Source organism: Desmodus rotundus, chromosome 11 (assembly GCF_022682495.2).
Source record: "Desmodus rotundus isolate HL8 chromosome 11, HLdesRot8A.1, whole genome shotgun sequence".
Lineage (NCBI taxonomy): Eukaryota > Metazoa > Chordata > Mammalia > Chiroptera > Phyllostomidae > Desmodus > Desmodus rotundus.
In genome coordinates, this window is record NC_071397.1 from 66,760,100 (window position 1) to 66,777,701 (window position 17,602).

At 37.3% G+C, this 17,602-nt stretch overlaps 1 non-coding gene across 1 annotated transcript; it reads right to left on the reverse strand.

Moving 5' to 3' along the window:
* Positions 1 to 17,189: 17,189 nt before the first annotated feature.
* Positions 17,190 to 17,293, reverse strand: LOC112297464 (U6 spliceosomal RNA). Its single transcript, XR_002974035.2, has one exon. It is a non-coding gene; the product is annotated as a U6 spliceosomal RNA (small nuclear RNA).
* Positions 17,294 to 17,602: the final 309 nt, after the last annotated feature.

Here is a 17,602-nt window from a genome sequence, read left to right on the forward strand (position 1 = left end):
ATGGGAAAGGCAGGTAACAGAGTGAGTGGCCTGGGAGAAACACGGTAAGAAACCATGAGGCTTGAGGAGACCCAGACCAGAACCTCATCTAAGCTCATCAGCTGTCAGCAGCTGCTCAGTTCCTGCCTTCTGCTGCCAGGCGCCATGCAGCCTCAATGCTAGTGCAAAAGCTTCCAAATTCTCAAGAGAAAACCCAAGTCTTGATTTCTGTGTAAAATTTCTCAATGCCTAACAACTAACTTAAATTTGTTTAAAACACCATACAAAAGAAAAAGAACTCAAACAAAAATAAAAAGGAACTACAGCTATGGCTGAATGGCAAGTGTCTGAAGCATATATGTCCTGTATTATTTCAAAATATATTTATATTGCCTTGATAATAACTTCTTAGGGGGAAAGCTGGTATTTTTCTCATAGAAAATTAACTGTGTAAATTACTCTTCTTGCCACTTCATGTTTATAGGATGAAAACTCCAAAAGTATCTGAAGATAAGGCCAAGACTTTCTAAGGAAGCCAATTTGGATCTGCTTAAACCTATGAAAACTTACATTGCAACCACGGTTTTCCAGAAGGCAGAAAATTTTGTCCTAAAAATTATTGAGGGTAGTAGCTACAAATTAGGGGCTTCAACCTTTGAAAGGCTTTATGGTTACTAGAGCACATCTGTTCTTGAACAGACTTCAAGATGATTGGTCAACCAAGATCAGCTAGCTGCAAAACGTTCCCTCGGATGGCTCTGGGAACTGAACTATGAAATAGAGTTATTTGGAATTGTCCATGCAAATGATAAAGAGCATATGCATAAAATAGTCATTTTGTTTCCATCACTAAAGGCAACACTAAGGTTTCATTCAGCTTGACTTGAGGCAAATTACTAAGTAAATCTAATATGACTATATTTCTCAGAGAATTTTCTATTCCCCTACCAAATAAGTAGTTACCTCTGATAGCATAGACCAAACCATCTTCTGGAGGTGCCTGGAAAATCAGCAGGATTAGAGCCTCAATTCTGCTCAAAGTTCATTGCTCCAAAGGTAATCGTGCTACCAGTAAACAGTAAAACAAAAGATAAACTTCTGTAACCTAATAATGCCTCCCTTTCCTGCTACAATGGTCCCATAATGTGGTTGGGCATTTATCTGGCTACAAAGCATCCAAACTCATTTTCCCAGCCCATCTGGAAATTCTGTAAGCTACTTATTACCATATAATGTATCTATTTTGCTTAAACTTTCTAGAGCCAATTTCATTCCAGAAACTCTGAATTCTTAACTGATAAAATGCCAGGACTTCAGAGGTGAGGACACCTTATGTTTTATGACAGGGGAAGGTTCCATTCTAGCCACATGGGCTCCCAGATTGCTCTGCCCAGAGAATGGCATAGACATAGCAAGGCAACCCAAGCAGAAAGGAATCTGCCATTCCATCACTAACCACTGTTTGACTAACTGCCATTGACCAGTGGACCCAGGTCAGAGCTTCAACTCTGGCAAACTCCTGAGAACTTTTGCACAATTCTGGCTGAGGGGGGTGGGGATGAGCACAATGACGAGATTGAATTTCTGCTAACTAAGCAAAAGGGGAGCTCTGAGATAAGTTTAAATTGATTTTTTAAGATACGAAATATTATTATTTTTTGCATTCCTGAGTTTATTGAGTAAAGTTTATTTATGTCCATGACAATGATAATAATTATAACAAACTTAACATTTACATATAGCACATTTTGACTTATACAGCACTTTCATTCATATGACCCAGACTGCGATCAGCCTGCATTAGCATCAGCATTCCTACAAAATACATACCACTTCTCATCTATATTTACTAGATTAGTGACAGCCATGAAATAGGATGATCAAAGAGAAATTCAAATTAAGGAAATGAGAGAAACAGCTATTAAGCATCAAGTTGAGGTAGAAATAATGAGCTTAGAGATCTTGAAGTGGAATGTAAAAAATCAAATATATTTCTAAAACATACTATTTCTGCAATTTCAGAACTAAGGAATAGTTTCCACTTGTTACCTTAGATGCAAAATTATTAGTCTCCTGGTATGAGTATTATTCTCTCAGAAGAAGCAACTGTTTTGAAAATCTTGTCTGGGCTAATGGAGTGAGCTCAATACTTTTAAGTATTCTGATTTAAGTAGTAAGATTAGGTTCCTCAAATAGAGACCCAGGTTCTCAAATTAACCAGAAGTGGCATCTGGATGAGAGAGGAAAACCGTTTTAAGGAAATGAATGAGGTTTATTGGATCTCAGTGATTTTGCTCAGTCCAATCTAAATAAAAATGAATTTAACTCATAGAATACCAGACTAAGATTGGCAAATGTGTCTTTTCTAATGATAACATTTTAAAATTTAATCAAAAAATATACATTTTAATAAGGCAATTTTATTTATTCAACAAGTATTTACTAAAGATTTACTATTTGCCAGGCATTGTTTTTAGACACACACACACACACACACCCCAAGTGGTGATAAGTTCTATATAGAAAAGTAAGACAGGTAAAGAACTTGGTAAGAACTTGACAAGGAGGAGTTCTGTGTGAGGTAGTATAGGTGATCAGGAAAGACCTCTCTGGCCTCACAGATGAGAGATCAGAATGAAGTAAAGGTACAAATCATAAAGATTCTCAGAGAAAAGCATGGCAGACTGAAAGCACATCAAATGTAAAGGCCCCGAGGCCAAGTATGCCTGGTGAGACTGAAGGCAGCTTGAAGGCCAGGGTAACACAATGATCAAAATAAAGGTATAAGATAGAAGATGAAGTCAGATACAACAGGAGCTAAATGATGTAGGTTGTGGGATGGCCTTGAATTTTACAATAATTGAAAGTTGAAGTCTTTGGAGGATCTTGACCTGAGGAGTTATATAGTATGACTTGAATATTAAAGCATCAATCAGGCTGCTTAGAGAACAACAGATTGCAGGGGGCAAAAGTAAAGCGGGCAGGCCAGTCAGAGGCTATTGCAACACTTAAACAAAGAGGTCATAATTGCTTAGAATAATGTGGGAATGGTAGGAGTAGAGCATAGGATATATTGCAAAGACAGAACAAAGAAATTTCCTGATAGATTAGATGTGGCAGTCAAAGAGAAGGAGAGGTCAATGATTACTCCAAGTTTTTTTGGCCTAAGCACCTCCAAGCAGGCTGGTGTTGCTACTTCCTGAGTCAAAGAAGACTATCGTAGGATCGGGGGCAGAAATAAAAATTTCATCTTAAACATCTTAAGTTTTAAATGCTTATTAAATCTCCAAGAGAAAAGTCAGAGGGTAGTAGCATAGATGAGTCTAGCACTCAGTAGAGATGCCAAGGTTAGAACATGAACTCTGAGAATTGTAGCATCATGGCATTTGAAACTATGGCACTAGATGAGAACCCCCAGGCAAGCAGTGTTGATAAAATATAAAAGAGGACTGTGTTGTGTCAGTCAAGGCCAGACAGGTTCACAGGACTCAGACAGATGGAAGAATATTCACAGAGCTGTTGGGAATGTTTGGCATGCCTTTATTCAAGGGAGGGACCAATCCACGCATGCTACCAACTGTTTGTCCTTGTGTGGCGCTGTGTCTCTGCATGCCACCTGTCCCTATATGTCACCTGTCCCTTCATGGCACTTGTCCTCTCTCTCAGTGGGAAGCCCCTAACTCTCTTATATACTAAATAGAGATAAAGCCGGCAAGGCAAGGTGCCAACAGATATTATGCAACAGAGCTTCATACTATGCATGTGGGCCCACTCAGTGTTATGGGAGCAGTTTATGGGGCCCAGTCTCAAGACTATGAGAACACTGCTTATCAGGCTCATTCTCAAGGTTATGGGAAACTGCTTCCTTTAGTTGCCCAGACATCTGGGTGAGGAAGCCACACTGCCTCCATTTATCCTACAAGGACCCAAAGCCCTGAGCCCTATTTAGAGTTTGGAAAGATAATTCAAAACATGTGTAATTGTAGCTCCCTAAAAATTGAAACAACACAATGGAACAGAATAAATATTTAAAACTACATTTTGAGAAAGTTTTGGAAAATAAAAAATTACATATATATATATATATATATATATATATATATATATATATATATAAAATACACAGTATACCATCTACCTGGAAAACTTATCAAGAATGGCCAATTCTAAAACATATTAAACCTGTTAGACTTAGAAAATGAATAAAAAATCCTCTGGCCTTATAGGAATAAAAGAACAATTGCAAAAGAAAATTACACTGTCATTAAACTTGCTCATAACAATGTACAGAAACACAAAAGTAGAACAAAATGTTAAGAAACTTGAAGGGGAAAAAACAAACTCAAGGAAAGAAAATGAGGAAATGGAGAATAAACATAAAGAAAGCATATTACATGGAGAAAAAAGTAGCAAATATAAAAGGACATGAGTAAATATAATAAAATAATTTTAAAGATTTATAACCAAAGATATCAGTTATAATAGTAAATGTAAATGGACTTAACTCAGACATTAAATGAAAAAATTACAAACTGATTTTTAAAAGTGAACTTCAACTCCATACAAGAGAAATATCTGAAAGGAGTATTCTAGAAAAGCTAAAAATTAAAAAATAGATAAACAAACAAAAACTTAATTTAAACAATGCAATTTATAATAACAGAATTGTAATACCAAAGAGCAAATTAAACAAAAACATGCAACAAGTGCACTGAAAACTATGAAACATTATCAAGAATAGTAAAGATCTACACAAATAGAGAAATATGCATGAACATGAATTAGAAGATATAATAGTGTAAGATATTAATGCTCTTCAAACTAATTTATAGATTCAAACTAGCCCCAGTCAAAATGCCAGCACACCTGTGTATGTGAGTGTGTAAAATTTCTGTGTCTGTACATAATTTTTAAAAAGTTATAAAAATTCATATGGAAGCAAAACCTTTTCAGAAAGTCAAAGCAATTGTAAAGAAGGGCAAAACTAAATGTTATCAACATGTATATTAAGAAGTTAAACTATTTACCCCAATTTATTTTTCTTTTTTTAAATTATTTTACTGTTGTTCAAAACAGTAAAAAAATAAAAATAAAAATACAGGAATAAAAAAAAGAAGTTAAACTAGTTAATACGGTATGATCTGGCAAAGTGATAAATGAGCTAACCAATGAAACAGAATACAGATATAGTTGTCCACATTATTAAAAATATGACAGTGAAGCATGGAAATAGTAATCCTTTAAATAAAAATGGTGCTGGATCTAATCGTCTATCCATATCCAAAATGTATATTCAAAATTCATCCATAACATGATTTCCTACCTGCCACCATGCAAAAATGTTATTTCCAGATAGATCACAGATACAATTTGAATGGTTAAACAATGAAGTTTCCAGGAAAAAAACTTCTCCATGACCTTAAAGTAGGAGAGAGATTCTTAAACAGAACACAAAGTCACTAGTATTAAAAGAAAGAAAGAATAAAATCATCTATATTAAAATTAAGATAGCCAAGTGCTGGAACCAACCTAAGTGCACATCAGTAAATGAGTGTATCAAAAAATGATGGTACATTTACACCATGGAATACTAAGCAGCAGAAAGAAAGAAGGAGTTCCTACCCTTTCCGACAGCATGGGTGGATCTGGAGAGCATTATGCTAAGTGAAATAAGCCAGGCAGTGAAAGACAAATACCATATGATCTCACCTTTAAGTGGAAACTAATTAACACAACAAACAAGCAAAATATAACCAGAGACATTGAAATTAAGAACAATCTTACAGTAACCAGAGGGGAGATGGGAGGGGGTACTGGGGGAAAGGGGAGAAGGGCTTTCAGGAACAACTATAAAGGACACATGGAGAAAACCAGGAGGGTTGGAATCAGGGGAGGGAGATGGGGATGGTTGAGGGGGGAGTGTTAGGGGGTAAGTGCAGGCAACTGCACTTGAACAACAATAAAATAATTTTTAAAAACAGAATTAAGAATTTCTATTCATCAAGACACCATTAAGAGAATGAAAAACAACCAAGAGAAGAGAAAGTATTTTCAATATATATAATCAAAAAGGGATTTGTATTCTGAATATATGAAGAATGCCTACAAATCAGTAAGAAGACAGAAAACTCAATAGAAAAAAAAACAGGCAAACACTTTAGATATTTCACAAGAGGAAAATAAATATTTCACTCAAGAGTTAAATAAATATATGAAATAAAAATCAATATTTTCCTCCAATAAATGCAAAATACAACAATGTGATAGTACACACCAACCAGAATGGTCAAAATGAAAAACACAAATGTTGTCAAGACTATGGAGCAACAAGCCCTATAATATATTGCTAGTGAGGTGTGAATTTGTACACCCTCCATGGAGAATTGTTAGCTGGTGTCTACTAAGTCTAACCATGTGCTTGTCCTATGACCCAGCACTTGTGAGTATGTGAAACACAAGGTTTACTTTTCTATTATTATTTACTATTAGAGTATTTTTCACACAAACAACTATAAACCTACTTTTGCCCCATGCATATATGTGTGTATATATATGTATATATATATATATATATATGTGTGTGTGTGTGTGTATATATATCCAACATAAAAAATATAATATACACTCATATATATACATGTATTAAACATTATATCCTCAAAGTAGAGAATATCCTTTCTTTGCAAGTAGACAAGAAGCATGCATAACAATTCACTACATATTAAGTCACAAAGAAAACTTCAGTGAGTTCTATAAGGTAGGAAAAAAATCCCCTGTTACAGTGCAATAGAACTAGAAATTAAAAATAAAGCCAGAAAGTCTTATCAAGGATATTTTAAAACTAATTGTTAAACAACTCTTGGATAGATACAGTGACACATCATCCTTGAAAAAAATGGCAGATTTTATGTCAAGGCCAGAGAAAGAAAAACAATATTTTGTGCCAGGAAAGAAATGAGGTAAGTTGAAAAGACATCAAATGAGCTTAAAAAAGTTCTCACTGGCAAATCTGAAACAATTTCAAAAGTTAAAAAGAATAATGATGATAACTAGTTATAACTTATTGAATCTAAATATGAAAAAAATAGTTTTATTCAAAGAAAGGAGAAAGGGAAGACTATCTAATCAGAACAGTGCCAGTTAATAAATGTAAAAGAAAGAATAAATTGGAAAATCATCATTTTATGTCCATCAATAAAATATTGATCAAGAAAAAGTTCACCAATGGATGCTAAACTCATCATGTGAAAGATATCGACAAACGGGATACTTATACATTCTCAGAGTATCACTTCATCCAATACTTCGTATCTGGTGGGTTCACCTTTACCCAGAGATGATCAGACTAACGGACAAACTGGCATTATATGTCTCCTGATTCAATGCAATGGGAATACACATCAGCTATGTAATATACTTGTTCAACCTGAATCTAATCATTAGGAAACAATCAGGGAAACCCAGATTGAGAAAGATTCTACAAAACTTATTTGAAGTTGTAATGTCATGAAAAGCAAACAAAGGTTAAAGGACTCTCCTAGAATAAAACAGACTGAAGAAACATGAAAAGTCAAAACCAATAAAAGATTTTTAACTCTGTTTTATATCTACAAACAAAAACAGTTATAAAGGACATTTTGTGAGTAATTGGAGCAGTTTAAATGTGGACTCTATAATATGTAACACCATATCATTGTCTAATTTTACATGTAATCAATAATAGGGTTATTATGTTAATGTTAGAGAATGCTCATTCCTACGAGACTCATAATGTACTTCATTAAAAAATGAGATAAAAGGGCTAAAATTCTTTCATTCAAAATGACTGAAAAAAAAATCCTCTAATAAAAATTTAAATTATCTGGCAGGTTAATAAAACGGAACAAAAACATGCAGTAGGAGTTCTAAACAGCTCCAAGCAGCCCCAATGTTAGCTGTCAGTGGCTCATGAACTTAAAGTGGACCAGTCTAAATGGTTCTGTTTTTCTTCAGCCACATTCAGGGCTGAAGTGCACGCATAGAGTAAGTGGTTAAGTGCACTATGGTTATAGAGTGTGTTCCTCATTCTTCTTACTTACTGGCTCTTCCACACCAAGGTATATGCCTCTGAGCAGGGCTCAGGGTCTCTACGTTGTAAAGGTCTCTCTGATCTGCATGCCTCCTCCAGTGTTATTATCTCCTGTCTTTCTATCATTCATTTTGTTCACTTCATCTACAGAATGATGCCTCAGAAGCACAAGTATGATCACATTAGCCCCGCCGTGTCAGGGGTCTAGGTCATAGTCCTCCTTATAGACCATAAAGATTTGACCTAGGATCCCTAACGGCACCTGTTCTTCAGTCCAACAAGACTGCATACAGTCTCTGCTACCACATCTCTGCACCCTTGTACATGCTGCTCCTACTGCTATACGCAGCAACATTTTTTCCCTGCTTGTTGCCGATTGAATACCTGCTCATCATTGAGATTCAACTCAGACACTTACCCCTTCGTGCGGTTCTGATGTGACTCCTTTGTGAGTCATATGATCATCAACCAGCCATCTACACAGGCTAGCCACCTGTCCTCTGTCCTCCCATAAACCTGTGAATACCTGTAAATTGTTTTGTTTTGTTTTGTTTTTACTTTGTTGTATGTTCTCCAAGGGTTACAATATCAGAAAACATGAGACTTAAATTCTGACTCTGACATTTATTATCTCTGTAACTGTAAACATATTACCTCGTTTCTGTAATTTCTGTTCATCAGGCAATAGAATTTGAACAGCACAGAGAGAAAATATATCCCCGAACCGTTTCCACGATGGAACAGACTCCGTGCAGAGAACTCTTTAATCGAGGTGCTTCAAGTACACCACCACTATAAAACCATTAACAAACTTACCAAAAAAAAAAAATGAGGAAGGAACAGCAAAAATATATCCCTCTGGGGAGACAAGGTTTTTCAAGAAGTATACTATAAAATACAAACATGCAGAAGAGGTTTGGTGAGGGGCTGAGCACAAAGAAAAATCATACAATCACTCTCTAAGAATGTTTCTGTGTTATGTTGAGTTGTATTGGAAAGGGCAATACCATATCTATAAAAAAGAGCTCCAATTTTGTGTTTTGTTACCTACCATCATCGATGACAGCAGGGCACACAGGCTCAGAGCAGTTAGCACCAGTGATTATACCTCAGGTAGGACTGTGTATTGCATTTCCCTTGCTTTTAGTAGCAAAGCCTTTGATTTCACTCTAGTAGCTCTAATTAATTATGCATTACAATTGCCAAGTCAGAGAAAGATTTTACCCTAAATTTACAGAGACATAAAAAAGGTTAAGTAACCTTTTCGAGGTCACACAGCAGTTATCTATAGAGCTAGGCATAAGCACTTTTAATATTCACCAGTGAAATATTTAATATTAAAACAAGTTTTCTTGAAGTACCATCAAATGCAATGAGTAGTGTTTGTGTATAGAATGAAAAATGAGAATGCTCTAAGGGGAAAGAGTGAAATGACTCACTGTTGGTTCTAGTTGAAAGAAAAATACTTGTTACAATGTCCCTGTGTTTCAAACCATGTTCTAAAGAAATTCTGAAAACCTTTTACAATTTGTAAGGTCAAGGCATCCCAAACTATTATAAAATGTTCTATAGTCAAAAGAGCCTTTAGCTAGAGTTGGAGTCAAAAGACCTGGGTTTGAGTTCTGATTTCAATTACCACCTGTGTGACCTTGGACATTCACTTATGCTCTCTGAGCGTCAGCACTATTATCTGTGAGAAAGAACAACAGAAAATAACTACCAGGGTTATTGGGAGGGTTACAAGGGATAAGGGAAATGAAAAGTGTACAGATCGCAAATTGCTATACAAATGAAAGGCATTATTATAGGGAAAGAACACAAAAGTATTTTCTCAGCTAGAAAATGAATGTATAACCGCAGCTTGGAATTTCATTTAGGCTTCAAGCATAAAAAGCTCTGCCAGATGGCAATGGAGATGGGAAGCCAGGAGTGTTGGTTACTTCTCACTGCAGTGGAAGAGCATGCCCTTGTTGGTCCGAACAAATCTGTCCCTTACCCGCCGTCAGCCGGCCTAATACAATAAATCCCGAGGGATATGATGAACTCGTTTGGCCAAGGTTTTCAGCTTGGGGCTAAAAATCTTGTGGAGCGAGCACTCTGGCCTCGGAAAACCACTATAGAGCCATTTGTCCATATTGAGCAGATCAGGATCTGATTCAGGCTTATCACAAGCAATACCTTTGATATATTTTTCATGGTCAGTGCATTAAACATTAATGTGTGAATGTCACAATAAAGGGTGCAGTTTTTCATTAAATAAATAAATAGGCACCGAACTTCAGCAACAAAACAACCATTTTAAAGCAGATTTCATATAGCAAGGGAAATAAACCAATGTTGTCATTACTTAAGAACTGCAGACGTGACTTACAGGGAAAGGTGAAAAGGTCAGACAGGTGGATAAAATCCTGGACATGTCAAGTGAAGAAAATCGTGTCTGCTTTTTTCCCTCTTGAAGCTTGTAATGCAATCAACATAATTCCTCCAGTGCATTTTATACAAAAAGATTCAACTGAAAACTATGAGTGAATCACAGCTAGAAACACAGCATAATTCATGCAAGAGCCACCAAGATTTCCCAGTAAGCTCTGTTTTGTTGTTTTTGCTTTCCAATAATTTTAGGAGTTACATTAAAACTTAAAGTAGGAACATCAATATAACACATGGTAAACCATTTCTTCAGAAAAAAGTCCTAAATGTATTACCCTTATAAAATAACCCATCATTCCCATATAGTAGTACTCAAATTTATTAAATGAATAACTTCATTTTTAAAAATGTTATTGTCTGAGTAATTTTTAATAACAACATCTCTCTCAAAAGGAAAACATAAGAGTGAGTGGTTGGGTTTTTTGCTCATTTGCTTTTTGGTTCTTTTGTTGATCAGAAAATATAATTTATCCTATTAAACTGCCAAGTTCCAATGCAAACAGAGGTTACATCTATTAATATGATGACACAACCATAACTAAAGTACTCTGATTATTTCAGAACAAAAGAGACAGTTTTTCAATTTGCAGTGTAATTGAGTGGGCAATTGCTTTTCTCTCTATATAAGGACAGATAGAGAGAAATATGAGGGGTGAGGATGGAGAGTGTGTGTGTGTGTGTCCTGCTAGGAAAAATAAAACAAAAAAAATCCGATATTCTTCATAGCTCTCAAAAACTATGTATAGCAGTTTTGGCTGATGGCCCGTAGTTGGGAAAAAGTGGAAATACTTTTTTCAAGGTCAATTAAGTGGGTTGCAAATGGTGGTGGTGATGGTGGTGTACAGGGGAAATAGTAGAGATATTTTTTTAAAAAAGGCTTTGTTCTTGGGAAGACTTTCTTCCTGAACCAAAGAAAGAGAGACGATAAGGAAAGTCTAGGCAGGTTAGAGAGGCATTTTGGGGACAGGAATAATTTGGATCTGACAGATGTGAAAAGTGCAAAGAAAAGATAGAGTTGAAAATGACCCTGGTGCTGGGAGTTTAGGATTAGGTAGTGAAGCGACACCATGAACTGAGTTCAAAACATAGGAAGAGCCCCTTTGGAAAAATGATCATAAATTCCATTTGCAGGGGGATAAAAGTGGCCTCTGATTCAGCCAGATGGAGACATAAAGTCAGTACTGGGAACTATAAATCTGGATTCAGGGAGGAATCAGAGGCAGAGCTTCTAAAACTTTAATGTGCATAGTAATCATTACGGGATTTTGTTAAAATGCAGATTCTAATTCAGTAGGTCTGTGGGAGAACAGAGCTTCTGTATTTTTTTCTAGTTGTCAGGTGATGCCAACATTGCTGGTGCAGGGATAACACTTGGAACAACAAGGTTCTCACTAAATTAAAGTAAACTCTTCAAACAGCTTCCTCATTTGGAGAGAAATGAGCCTCAGATATGGACAAGCCAGGGTGGTCTGTAAACTGACTGAGAAATAAGACTTTATCACATAATATAACTTTGTCTGGTTTTGTTTCCTGTCTTCCCTTCCAGATGGAAACTCAAGGGATAAATAAGTTTAATCACAAACAAAAATGTTCTATTTAAAATTGCTGCGTTTAAGATATAATTTGGCGAATGTTAGAAGCTCGGAACCTACAGTGCGAAACCAGAGGACAGGGTGATGGGCATGTTCACAGATTTCCCTGAGGGAAACGGTTTCCAGTTCTAGTTCTGCTACCAGCTTGCTGTGTGACCATCTGGACTTCCCAGTCCTCTTCCATCAATTGAAGAATTTTATCTACAAGACTTTTATTTTTCTCTCTCATTTCCCCGCTGAACACGGTAGCCTATTAAATCATTCATCTTCCATTTGACTTCCCTTTGAGTGGGTGCTTCTGCCCTTCCATGTCCACTGGGAGGGGTAGGGACTATATTTGGCTCCTTTCCATGTTCATTCCCAAACCCTTCCTTATGCACAGGTCTTTGCTCATCATAGCTGTTTGCTAACATTCTATGATTTCTTAATTTCAAAGTTAGCATCACTGTAAATGCTGTCATCTCTTAATAAAAGGATTATAGTCAGTATACTGAATAAAAGGATTAAACTCATTTTAACTGGGGTTGGGTGAGTATGATGGGCCTCAGAATCAGGGCTAAGAGATGAACTGAAGCCTTGAGAAGTGTGAGGAGTGACTCTGATTCCCCCAAAATTTGCTTATCTCTTTCTGATTTATAATCTCAATAACATCCAGATTCTGGTCTCCTACAGCTAATATTACCCAGTGTACAGACACTCTACTCTGATCTCTGGGCCTCAGACATCAGCAGGGAATTGAGCATGGAATTGGCTCATTTTTACAATGAACTTGTTTCATAGCCACTTCCTTGCATTCGATGTTCCTCCCTACAGGTCACACCTGGGTATCCCCATTAGTTAGAACCTAGACGGCCCCTGCTAGTAGAAGAGACTTCCTATGCCAACATTTTGTACCTATATTCCTCCTTGCCCCCAATTAATGTAGTTTTTAAAACAATATGTATCATTTCTTGAGTTCTTAACTTTGTCATATACCCCAAATACAGAATATGCCTTTGCTATCTTTATCTTGACTTTGCACCTAACTTCATTTCATTTCTTTGCACCCACTTCCTTGTCGTTCCACTGCCGAAGCTCATCACGTTGCGCATCATGAGTCTGCTGTCACAGTCTTCTGATAACTTAAGTTGTCCTAATGGCCTTCCTAAACACCCTCTGTGGTACCATCTGTTCTTCTTGGCACACACAAGCACCAACAGCTTCTTCGGGTACATTCTGTTTATAATTCTTCCTGGCACTGTCACCACACTCCAGTGACAGAGCTTATTGTCCCAGTTGCAGTGGCTGCCACAATGAGAGAGAAGCTGTGTGAGGTACAGGAAGCTGCTCATCCAGACTCTGGTCTGATGATCACCACACCCTCACCGCGGTTTGTGAAAGTGCCATCGGAACACACGGACGTTACTATGCACTTCTTACATGAGAATCCAGTGCAGTGCAGCAAGGACCTGGGGTGAGGCACCACCAGATGGCTTTGCTCTTTGCAATACGGCGACAAATCCATACAGCGGATATCGAGCCATTGCTAATGCTGCTTTTGGATAGAGTAGGTTTGAAAGCAATACCAACAATAATTTCTATTCTCTGATCAATCAAGAGAAACATGTACTGAGCACCCAGCCAACACAGGTGCCTGGCTAACCCATAGGGTTTACCAAAAAAAGGACAAGGTGCCTTTTCCAAGAGCCCACCACCACAAACGAATGTCTCCCAATACCTTCAAGGAATAAAAGCAAGTTTTGTAAAGCCATTCTTAATCATCCTGATGGAGTTAATGGTCTTTATTTCTCCCTCTGTTTCCCCATTGAGACTTGAACCTCTGCTAAATCATTCATCTGTGCTGACTTTCAACCAGCCAGTGGTTTCCTCCGCCCTTCAATGTGGTGCCAATCTGGGAAAGGCAGGGGCCACAACTGGCTTCTCTTAATGCTCAACTCTCCATCCTTGCCCAGCCCATTACTCTCAAGAGGTGCTCGCTACATGGGTGACTGGCTCAGTTCTGGCTCTAACAGTCTATGACCATTTTAAATAGGTGAAGAGTGTCTGTCTTCTCCAACATCTCTCTTATATTTATCAATAAACATTCACCAATATACCTTGAAGGATTATATAATATTATAGCTATAATATATCTTAGATATCATCTAATCCCATCCCAGCCCCCTTAGGTGAAGGAAAAGAAAACACCAAAGGCCAAAGGACCTTCTCAAGGTAACAAGGTTCCTTTGTGACAAAACAATGAGGATAACCCAAGTCTTTTCTTTTCCAACCTACTACTCTCCCCACTCACTATGCAATGGTGCCTTTGAGCTGGTGGCTGCCACTGTCTCTGTCATCTTTCACTAAGCTCAGTCTGCTGAACCTCTAACTCAGAGGTCAGTCAGGTGTTCTTTTTCCCTAATAGCATTATTTCAGCATCCAAGGCTATATAGCCTTGTAGAACACAAATCATATGCAGCTCCACCTCCAAGTTTTCAAGTAATTTTTTTTCAATCAACAAAAGTCCTTCATGAAAACTGCCATTCAGAGACAAGCCCTAGGCCAGGCCACTCCGCACTACTCACTATGCAGCCCTTTCAATGGTGTGAATGGGGGATGTGGTGCCTTGGCTTGTCAGTTGCTCAGCCTCACAGCAATTACTATCAGGCAGGTGCTAAGCCAGTGTCCAGAGAGATGACAAACAGTTTTCTATATCTTTTCCTTTGGTCTAATATGAATTTGATCAATGAGCAGAACTGAGAGGAAAGGATGTTTAGAAAAGGTGTATTGGTCATAAAGACTACAAAAACATTTGTTTAAAATATGAATAACAGGATAATGATAAGTTTTATAACATTGATTCTCAACCCTGCCTGCAAGGAAACTTCTAAGAGTGCCAGTACTTGGACTCACTCCAGATCATTTAAATCAGAGTTTCAGGGCAGGGGGTGGGAGGGATTACTATGTTTCAAAAGCTCCCCAGGTAATCCTGGTACACAGCAGAGCTGAGATCACTGAGTTACCCATTTCTGATCCCTCTATGTTGCAGCCCTAGCCTTTTTTTTTTTTCCACCATCCGACGTGCATGAGGTCTAGGAAAGTACCTCTTTCTGTAACAGAGGTTCACTAAAGCATTGAAGGGGACACGGAAGTGGTTTGTGAGGGAGATAAGGTGGACATCCTCTAAGAAAGCAAGTCAGAATCTCATCAGGAAGGGAGAGGCAAAGAAAATGCGTGTTGGTTGAAAATTTTTTTTCTCAATGTTCTGTACCTCCAACCTCTTTGATGGTTCTTTTGCAAGATTTTTCTCTTCCCCATTGGTAATATGGAAGTAACATCTAACTTCATCTTACCTTGCTCCAGGCCCTGGTGCAGAAGAGTATTAAATAAGGCTCCTTGTTTTTCTTGATGCCCATCTTTAGATCAGCTCTGGTTTTATTGCTTTGGGCTGAAGGCTGTTTCAGAGTTTACACAGCAAATTCTGCTGTAACCTGATCTTCCAAGTGAGTTATAGCTTGGGACTAAGCACCTAAATATACAAAAGAAAATAAAAAGTAAGATTTTAGAAGCAATTTTTAAAATCAAAATATATTATCATATCTAAAATAGCTTCAACTCTAATTTTTAAATAGTCATTTCAAAATGACAGCATCTTGAATTTATTTACCTGTCTAGGTTAGATGAGAGACAATGAACATTTGGGGTAGAGTATTGACTTTGAGTAAGTATCAGTTGAAATTTATTTGAAAAACACCTGATACAAATCCAGATAGATACATGAGAAAAAGAAAACTGATACAATACCTTCTTTATGAAGCCACCAGATGCAGGCCTGTTGGCCGGAGGAAATTATCAGCTGGTCATTCAAGTGGGAGGATGGGAAGAGGAAGGGCGTCCAGAGACACTAAGCTGCTGTGAGCACTTTGGTTCTTCAGTCTTGCTTTTCTTGAGCTTAAGGGGAAAAAACATTATGAGAAAAGAAAATATCTGTCTCAAAGACACTAATCAATCAAAATTAATTAGCACAACATGGAAAGTGAACATGTAACTTAGATACTCTCCTTAATAAAGTACATTTTTCCCTCAATTATCTGTCTTCAATTAGTACAACTTTGTCATGGGTTTATGGTGACTTAAGTAAAAAATTAGGAAAAAATAGAGATATATCAACATTTTAAAAGAGATACAAAAAAGTAAGGAGGTGAAAAAATTTTAATCCAAGTAAATCCACTTTGGCTTGTTAAATAGTGCTTTAAATATTCAGAGGTTACCTTGAAAAGGGGAGAAATAAATTACCAAATTATTAAACTTCATACAAGGAAATATTCCACCTAATTCAAAAACATATATAGAGCATCCACCTGGAGATAGGCGACGTGTTTAGCATCCATAATGGAGCCCACTCCTTTTTTTCAGGAGTTCACACCAAGTGTCACTTCCTCAAGCAAGACTTCCAGCACCCTGTAGACCGGGTCGGGTCTCTGTGACACCCTCTCCTAGGCCCCTTCACTTCTCATTTTATAGCACTTTCGGCAACAGTCTCAGTAATTTGTTTTGAAATGTATCAATGTCTGTGTGCCTCTAGAACAGCAGTTACCAAGCTTTTTCCCACTAGGACTGTTTTCGTGGAAGACAATTTTTTTTATGGACAGGGGATAGGGGATGGTTTCGAGATGACTGAGCACATTATATGCAAGCCCCTCTCCTGCTGTGCAGCCTGGTTCCTAACAGACCTGGACCCGTACCGGTCCACCGCCTGGGGCCCAGAGGTTGGGCACCCCTGCTCTAGAACATCAACTTCATCAGGAAAATCACTGGTTTTTGTTTTTTGTTTGGTTGGTTGTTTTTTTTCATTAATGTATCTCTAGAAGCTAGAACAGTGCCTGGAATATATAACATGTTCTAATTCACTTATAACAAAAACTAAGTGAATCAACATCAATGACTAAAAATAGAAGATAGAAAGTAATATGTAATGTAAGAGAGATAGGTATGACACAGAAAGATGGCCATATCTCTAATTGTAAGACAGAGGAAAAATTCATGAAGTGAAAGAAATTTTTTTCAGCGTCACATATTTGAAAAAATTATTTCTTCAAGAAGGAGCATGAATTTTTAAGAGCCTTTTTATGGTTTGTAATACTCTTACGGAACGCTTCACGCATTTGCGTGTCCTTGCGCAGGGGCCACGCTAATCTTCTCTGTGTCGTTCCAATTTCAGTACATGTGCTGCCGAAGCGAGCACATAATACTTTTACTGAGGTATAATTAACATACAATTAATTTCACATACTTGAAGTACACAATTTAGGAAGTTTTGACATCCTCTATATTTATACCTATGAAACCAAAACCACAATCAAGACATCCATCACCTCAAAACACTACCCATGCACCCCAGTATAGGTCCCCCTCCTGCTCCTTCCCGAGTCTGTGTCCAGACAGCCGCTGACCTCCTTTCTGTGACTCTAGATTAATTTGCATTTGTTAGATATTATATGAATGGAATCAAACCGTATGTATTCATTTTTGTCTGGCTTCTTTTACTTAGCAT